Raw genomic sequence first — 9,012 nt, 5'->3', positions numbered from 1 at the left:
CGCTGCCCGCTTTCTCCGGCGGACAGAGCGTGGAACCTGCAGCGGTGCCCGCTTTCTCCGGTGGACAGAGCGTGGAACCTGCAGCGGTGAGCGCTTTCTCCGGCGGACAGAGCGTGGAACCTGCAGCGCTGCCCGCTTTCTCTGGCGGACAGAGCGTGGAACCTGCAGCGGTGCGCGCTTTCTCCGGCGGACAGAGCGTGGAACCTGCAGCGCTGCCCGCTTTCTCCGGTGGACAGAGCGTGGAACCTGCAGCGGTGCGCGCTTTCTCCGGCGGACAGAGCGTGGAACCTGCAGCGGTGCGCGCTTTCTCCGGTGGACAGAGCGTGGAACCTGCAGCGGTGCGCGCTTTCTCCGGCGGACAGAGCGTGGAACCTGCAGCGCTGCCCGCTTTCTCCGGCGGACAGAGCGTGGAACCTGCAGCGGTGCCCGCTTTCTCCGGTGGACAGAGCGTGGAACCTGCAGCGGTGCGCGCTTTCTCCGGTGGACAGAGCGTGGAACCTGCAGCGGTGCGTGCTTTCTCTGGTGGACAGAGCGTGGAACCTGCAGCGCTGCCCGCTTTCTCCGGCGGACAGAGCGTGGAACCTGCAGCGGTGCGCGCTTTCTCCGGCGGACAGAGCGTGGAACCTGCAGCGGTGCTCGCTTTCTCCGGCGGACAGAGCGTGGAACCTGCAGCGGTGCGCGCTTTCTCCGGCGGACAGAGCGTGGAACCTGCAGCGGTGCCCGCTTTCTCCGGTGGACAGAGCGTGGAACCTGCAGCGGTGCCCGCTTTCTCCGGTGGACAGAGCGTGGAACCTGCAGCGGTGCCCGCTTTCTCCGGCGGACAGAGCGTGGAACCTGCAGCGGTGCCCGCTTTCTCCGGTGGACAGAGCGTGGAACCTGCAGCGGTGCGCGCTTTCTCCGGCGGACAGAGCGTGGAACCTGCAGCGGTGCCCGCTTTCTCCGGTGGACAGAGCGTGGAACCTGCAGCAGTGCCCACTTTCTCCGGCCGACAGAGCGTGGAACCTGCAGCGGTGCCCGCTTTCTCCGGTGGACAGAGCGTGGAACCTGCAGCGCTGCCCGCTTTCTCCGGCGGACAGAGCGTGGAACCTGCAGCGGTGCCCGCTTTCTCCGGTGGACAGAGCGTGGAACCTGCAGCGGTGCCCGCTTTCTCCGGTGGACAGAGCGTGGAACCTGCAGCGGTGCCCGCTTTCTCCGGCGGACAGAGCGTGGAACCTGCAGCGGTGCCCGCTTTCTCCGGCGGACAGAGCGTGGAACCTGCAGCGGTGCGCGCTTTCTCTGGTGGACAGAGCGTGGAACCTGCAGCGCTGCCCGCTTTCTCCGGCGGACAGAGCGTGGAACCTGCAGCGGTGCCCACTTTCCCCAGTGGAATGCATGGGCTTCCACCTACCGATCTTTCCTGGGTCCCTTCCAAAACCTCATCCCCACATTTTCCTTCCAGCCTTTGTAGGGTTCCTGGGTGCATGTGAGCAGGTGAACCAGTCCTGGCAGAGATGTGTCTAGCACACGGGGCTGGTGGGTGCTGTGCTCTTGGGTGAAGTTCCTGCTTGGTTGCTCGTGGCTCTTTGGTGTCAGGGGTGTAATGACTAATACGTGTGAGCTCTGTCTTGCTATTGTATCTAGTCACCTACTAGATCGACTCTAGCGTAGCCACCTCTCTAGGTATCCCCTCTATGAACCTCTCTGTCTACACACACCCCATCTTCCATGCATACACGTCTATAGCATCTCCGCCTCCTTACCGGTTGGATCGATCAGTCTTTGGGTCTATTTGTGCTGCTTAGACCACGGACAGCACAGTGCTCCTGGGTCCCTATGTGAACTGCTGTCAAGTATCGCCCAGAGCTGCCTGGATCTTGCCATCCCGCTTGCCGTGACTTGTAGGGGCATGGTGAGGGTTTTGGCTGCACGACCAGGCCTTTCGGGCCCTGGCTGGGCGAAATGAGAGCTCTGCTCTGCAGCAGACATGCAGCCCTGGGCGCCCGGCGGGGTCTCTGCTTCACTCTTGTATCGCACCAAGTCACAATAAATGACGACTGAGCTCACTGGCGTGTTTCTGTGTTGCCCCAAAGGCAATGGGCAGTGACTGATGCTCACTGTATCGTTTAAGACCAGCTCCTCTTCTCATCCCCCTGAGTAGAACCAATTACACAGCCCATGGCCCGCCCCAAGGAATCTCCTCACTTCTGGAGCCAGGGGAGGGGATAAAACGTCCCAGAGCACCCCAGGGCCAGGCTGTCAAAGGCAGGCAGGCACCGCAAGATGGGAGACAGACAGGTGCCTAATTCCTAGGGCAATCAATGGGAGTTAGGCGCGTGGGAAAATCCCATTAGGTGCCATCTGTGCCTTCGGGCAGCTACGTTGCTTCAAGCAGCTGGCCCGAAGCCACGTAGGAGCCTGAGACCGACGGACGTTCAGTGAGACAAACTGCACCACGTTTGTCAGCAGAGCGGCACGCCGCAGACGGGCACTGGAACCGGCATGGCCGACACGGTGACGGGGCAGCTAAACTCCGGGTTTTGGAGCGGGGGGGCGGGTCCTCCAGCCCTTTCCCATCAGGGCCCCCACTGTTAACGAGGCAAAGGCACTTGGCCCCGCTCCCCCCGGTGCCTGATCACGGGGATCAGCTGTTCAGGGTGCAGTCGGCGGTTCGATGGGCAGGGAGACGGGAGACGCTGGCGGGGAACAGAGCTACGGACGGCAAGTGGGACCGAGCTGTGGGCCCCCGGGATGTGCCCCCGCCCCAGGAACAGGGGCTGCAGGGAGAAAAGAAGCTCAAGGAGGGAAGGGCTGGGTGGCGGGGGGGGGGGGGGCTCGCACAACAAGACTCAAGAGGATGGTGGGGGCAGGGCTCAGGAAGGACACGTCCGCAGGGGGCTGCCCCATTCCCCAGCCTGCCCCGCCTCCCCCCCGAGCCCACGCCTGGCCTGGCGCTGTTAGACGGGCAGAGCCGGGTACCAGCCTGCGCGGAGAGCTGCGGACGGAGCGCCAGCCTCGGGCCATTGCCGGATGCAGGGCTGGGACTGGGCGGCGCCCGGACTCTGGACCCTCCGGGGACCACTGAGGCCACAGACCAGGCTGGGCCTGGCGGGCGGCTCTTCGCGTGTCCCCCCCGCTGCTAAGTCCCATACGTTTTCCCTCCCCCACCGCCTGGGGTGTCCAGAGGCCACCTTCTGTGCGGGGCTGGTTATCGGCCTGTCACTCAGCCCCTCCCGGACAGCCAGGGGGCGCTGGTCCTCTGGTCTCTGGCCTGTCTGCTAGCGCGCGTGTGTGTGTGCGTGTGTGTGTGTGTGTGTGTGTGTCCACCAGCACAGCAATCATAGTGAGTGCGCTTGTGTGTGCCCACCTGCAATCATAGTGTACGTGTGTGTGTGTCCACCAACACAGCAATCAGTGTGTGTGTGTGTCCACCACCATAGCAATCAGTGTGTGTGTGTGTCCACCACCATAGCAATCAGTGTGTGTGTGTGTGTGTGAGACCACCAGCACAGCACTCACAAGGGTGCAGTTACTTAACCTGAGGGAAGAGGCAAAGACTCCCCGTGTTTGCCTGAAACTTGATGTGGGTTTTCAAGTCTGAACCTGCCCCTGCCTCCTGCATTCAGGGAAATCCCGGGGGAGCAGGGGGCCTGGCCGGGTGGATTTCGCTGCGGGTGCGACGGGACCAGCAACCCGCCTGACGGGCAGGACTCGCGCTCACCCCCGCATGCCATGGGCACCCACCTCCAAAGCTGGGATTCTCCAATCCATTGCACCCCCCCCCTGCGTCCCCCCACCCCTTATCGCTGCACTGTCCCTGGAGCAGGGACCCAGCCTGAGCCCGCCCCAGGGAGGGGAGACCCACGCCTGAGCACCCCAATCCTGGCGGGGGGACGGGGCACTGAGCACCTGGGCAAGGAGGGGAGGCTGGCTCCATGCTCCCGCAGGGGCGGCATTTCGGGTAGGCGGGGCAGGACTGGAGGCAAATCACCGTCAGCGTTGCCCGGGGCCCACCATGACCCCCCCCCCCCATTGACAGCCCGCACAGCTGTCCAGAAACAGGGCCTGGGGCTCAGCCCGCTGCTTCTGAGGTAGCAGCACGAGGAGCCCTGGGTCCTGTTGAATTGCTGGGCCCTGGAGCAAGTGCACCCCCCGGTCATCAGGCCAGGGAGGCCAAAGCAGAAGCAAAGGGCTGAGCACTGGGCCAGCCACCCAGGAGAGTCCAGCGCCCACAGCCGGCGTTTCCACTGGGTGGTGCATGGTGCACAGGCCTCGGTGCACAGAATAAAACTTTATTCTGCACACACTGAGGGAACACTGGCCAGGACCCACTTTGGGTCCCACCAGAGGCCAGTTGTGGGACAGGGCCCAGCGGGCTGAGCCGGACTGTGACGGACCGGGCCGTGTCTGGGCACAGCTGAGGGCGTCCGCTCAGGGCGAATTGCTCAAATCCGGGGCTCCTTACAGCCCCCAGACTGGTGACCTCTCCAAACAGGCCACACACCAGTCCCACAGAGCGCTTCAGCTGCCTGCCTGAAGCCTCCCGAGCAAAACCCCTCCGACACCCCAGCAATATCCGTGCCCCACATGGCCCCGGGCCTCATACACCGGTGGGGGTCCTATTACCCAATCCCACCTACCCCGAACATGTTCTGTCCGGTTCCAAGAAACCAGCCACAGATCCCTGGTCAATTTACCCTCTGGACCTTACCCACAAATCACGCTGAGCCAATCCTTTAGCATCTAACATCTAAAGGTTTATTATTACAAGAAAGAAAAGCCTGAGAGTAAGGTTATTAAAGTACAGTACGTTACATGCACCGAATCTCCCAGTTCTCGATGCAGGCTCTAGCAGAGATGTTGAAGCTGCTGGTTTAAAAGTTCTTATTGCACATCCTACGATCAGGATGGGTTCACAGGTCTTCCGGGCTCTTCAATCCCTGCAGTGCTGCCTCTGGGATGAAGTGCTGAGCTGAGAACAAAATGGCATCGACCACATGGCCTCTTTATACCTCCTTCCTGGCCTCTTCTTGTATGTAGCAGGTCACCTGGTCAGAGGCCAATCTCTATGTTCCCTGCTGGCTGCCCTCAGATGACAAACCCCATTCTTTGGGTGTGTCCTTGGCCCATTGAGAGCCATTGTCCCACAGGGCCTCGGTAATTAGCATGTCCACAGGCTCAGCCCTGCCCAATGCTTAACCACATGCAGGGAAATCTTCAATGTCCATACGAGTACATGCTAATAATTGCACACACAGACATTATACAAACACCAGAACAGCATACACAGGATTATCGGACAATAAGCCTCCATTCAACACCCCACATGGCCCCCTCCCATACCATTCCCGGGGCCAACACCCCCACCTATGGGTGCATCAGTGATCCGGCTGCTCCCCTCAAGATCCAGCAACGTGACACGGACGTACTGCAGGACGCTCAAAGTGATGCTGGTGCCTGGATGTGAGGACTGTGCACCTGGGCGATAGACGTACGTTGGCACAGCCGGCCTGTCTGGAAACACCCTCACACACAGACCCTCCCCCCCAGCCCACTGGCAGGGCATCCCCTGCAAACCCGGCTCCTCGCGGAGCACCGGACCTGGATCTCCCCTGCCGTGGGATCCGGGCCTGTCGAAAACAGACCGGAAAAGTGCAAACCCAGCTGGCTCCGGCTTCGCCTGCCAGTGGCCGCAAAGGTGGAACTGGAACCTGGGGCGGCAGGTTGGTGACTTTCCACTCGGTTTCCCTCCCCACGACATTCCTCAGAGGCTTTGGCAGGTTCCGCTTCTTTGGAAAAATTGGATGAAAACACCCCCCCCACCCCCACCCCTTCCACCCCCACACGCCTGGGGGGGACATTTCCCACCGAAACGTGACGAAAATGGAGATGGGGGAACTTTCTCTCCAAAGCTGATGAACCCAAATGCTTCAGGAAAAGGAAACATTTCCCCCCAAATTGGATGAAAGACCCCCCCTTCCCGCCCCCCTGAACATTGCCATGCGGTTAAAAGGCCATTTTGCATCACACACAAAGAGTGAAACATTTTCTTCCCCCTAATGGCAGGGCCAGGCTGTCCAGGGACCTGCGCAGCTGGCAGCTCTCCTTGAGAACAATGGGGGACCCGCCCTTCCACCCACTCACCTACCTTGGGCTCAGTGGGTGCCAAATGCTTTCCAGCAGTTGGCTCCTTTCTTCTGCTGCCTCTCTGGGAGTGGAGCAGTTTGGAAAACGTGGCTTTCCGATGAAGAAACCCAACCCCCACGCTGATCTGTATCGCACAGGAATGCGGACGCACAAACCGCCTGGAGCCAAGTAAAACGGGCAGTGTCTGAACTTGCTCTGACACCGATCACAGGATGGGAAAGCAGACTTCGCATCGTGGCATTGTAGCCAGAGTCTCGGACAAGAGCGCTCGCCGTTCTCCAGCAGACAGACAGACAGACAGACGGACAGAGAGACAGACAGACAGACAGAGAGACAGACAGAGAGAGAGACAGACGGACAGAGAGACAGACAGACGGACAGACGGACAGAGAGACAGACAGAGAGACAGAGACACAGACGGACAGACAGAGAGACAGACAGACAGAGAGACAGACAGACAGACAGACAGACAGAGAGACAGACAGACAGACAGACGGACAGATGGACAGACAGACAGACAGATGGACAGACAGACAGAGAGACAGACAGAGAGACAGAGACACAGACGGACAGACAGAGAGACAGACAGACAGACAGACAGACGGACAGAGAGACAGAGAGACAGACAGAGAGACAGAGACACAGACGGACAGAGAGACAGACAGAGAGACAGACAGACAGACAGAGAGACAGAGACACAGACGGACAGAGAGACAGACAGAGAGACAGACGGACAGACAGACAGACAGACAGACGGACAGACGGCTGCTCGGGCTAGAGCTGCGCAGCTGTCGGCATTGAGCGGGTTCGCTCAGTGACCCAGGACACAGCCCAGCCAGGCCGGGGTAGTTTGCCTGCAGCCCTGTCAATGGGCAGAGTCTCCTCTCGTTTACATGAATGACAATTGCACTGGGCCAGAGCGCTGCCGACTTCACCTGGCTCCACTGGGACAATTCACCCAGGGGAGAGGCGCCCAGCCCAGAGGCGGGTCAGCAGGCTCGGCCCCGGCGGGCTGCTGGCGCTTGGCAGGTTGTCTGGGCTGTTCCCCGCTCTGGAACGCCAAGTGCAGAAGATGGGCCCCCGAGAGACCTTAAATCCCTGGCCTCTCGGCTTCTGCTACAAACCTCTCCGAGGCCACAGAGTCGCTGGCGCGGGAGGGGCTGCCCCCAGCAAGTGTAAAACCCTCTTATAGACTCATAGGCTTTAAGGTCAGAAGGGACCATTCTGATCATCTAGTCTGACCCCCTGCACAGTGCAGGCCACAGAATCTCACCCACCCCTCCTAGAATAATCCTCACACCTAGATCTCAGATACTGAAGCCTTCAAATACCATGAAGACCCCAAGATGCAGAGAATCCTCCAGCTGTGATCTGTGCCCAATGCTACAGAGGAAGGCGAAAAACCTCCAGGGCCTCTGCCAATCTACCCTGGAGGAAAATTCCTTCCCGACCCCAAATATGGCGATCAGCTAAACCCTGAGCATGTGGGCAAGACTCACCAGCCAGACACCCAGAAAGTTCCCTATAGTAACTCCTAGCATCCCTCCATTGACCTATTTCCCACTGATAATAAATGGTCAATTAGTTACCAAGGTCATGTTATCTCATCAAACCATCCCCTTCATAAACCCATCTAGTTTAATCTCGAAGCCAGCTAGATCTTTTGCCCCCACTACTTCCCTTGGAAGGCCGTTCCAGAACCTCACTCCTCTGATGGTTAGAAACCTTCATCTAATCTCAAGTCTAAACTTCCTACTAGCCAGCTTATATCCATTTGTTCTTGTGTCCACATTGGTATTAAACTTAAATAATTCCTCTCCCTCCCTGGCATTTATCCCTCTAATATATTTAAAAAGTGCAATCATGTCCCCCTTCAGCCTTCTTTTGGTTAAGGTAAACAAGCCAAGCTCCTTGAGTCTCCTTTCATAAGACAGGTTTTCCATTCCTCGGATCATCCTAGTGGCCCTTCTTTGTACCTGTTCCAGTTTGAATTCATCCTTCTTAAACAGGGGAGACCAGAACTGCACACAGTATTCCAAATGGGGTCTCACCAATGTCTTGTATAATGGCACTAACACCTCCTTATCCCTACTGGAAATACCTCGCCTAATACATCCCAAGACCGTATTAGCCTTTTTCACGGCCATGTCACAATGGCAGCTCATAGTCATTCTATAATCAACCAGGACTCTGAGGTCCTTCTCCTCCTCCGTTACTTCCAACTGATGTGTCCCCAGCTTATAACTAAAATTCTTGTTATTAATCCCTAAATGCATAACCTTACACTTCTCACTATTAAATTTCATCCTATTGCTATCACTCCAATTTACAAGGTCATCCAGATCTTCCTGTATGATATCCCGATCCTTTTCTGAATTGGCAATAGCTCCCAACTTTGTGTCATCCGCAAATTTTATCAGGACACTTCTACTTTTGGTGCCAAGGTCAGCAATAAAAAGATTAAATAAAATTGGTCCCAAAACTGATCCCTGAGGAACTCCGCTAGTAACCTTCCTCCAACCTGACAGTTCACCTTTCAGTATGACCCGCTGTGGTCTCCCCTTTAACCAGTTGCTTATCCACCTCTCAACTTTCATATTAATCCCTATCTTTTCCAATTTAACCAATAATTCCCCATGTGGTTCTGTATCAAATGCCTTACTAAAGTCAAGGTAGATCAGATCCACCGCATTTCCTTTATCTAAAAAATCTGTTACTTTCTCAAAAAAGGAGATCAGGTTGGTTTGGCACAATCTACCTTTTGTAAAACCATGTTGTAATTTGTCCCAATCGCCATTAGCCTCCATGTCTCTAACTACTTTCTCCTTCAAAATTTTTTCCAAGATCTTGCATACTGCAGATGTCAAACTAACAGGCCTATAGTTACCC

This window comes from Pelodiscus sinensis, chromosome 22 (assembly GCF_052426305.1).
Source record: "Pelodiscus sinensis isolate ZL-2025 chromosome 22, ASM5242630v1, whole genome shotgun sequence".
Taxonomy (NCBI): domain Eukaryota; kingdom Metazoa; phylum Chordata; order Testudines; family Trionychidae; genus Pelodiscus; species Pelodiscus sinensis.
The sequence above is the reverse complement of the archived record's forward strand: the minus strand, read 5'-3'. Positions refer to the sequence as shown.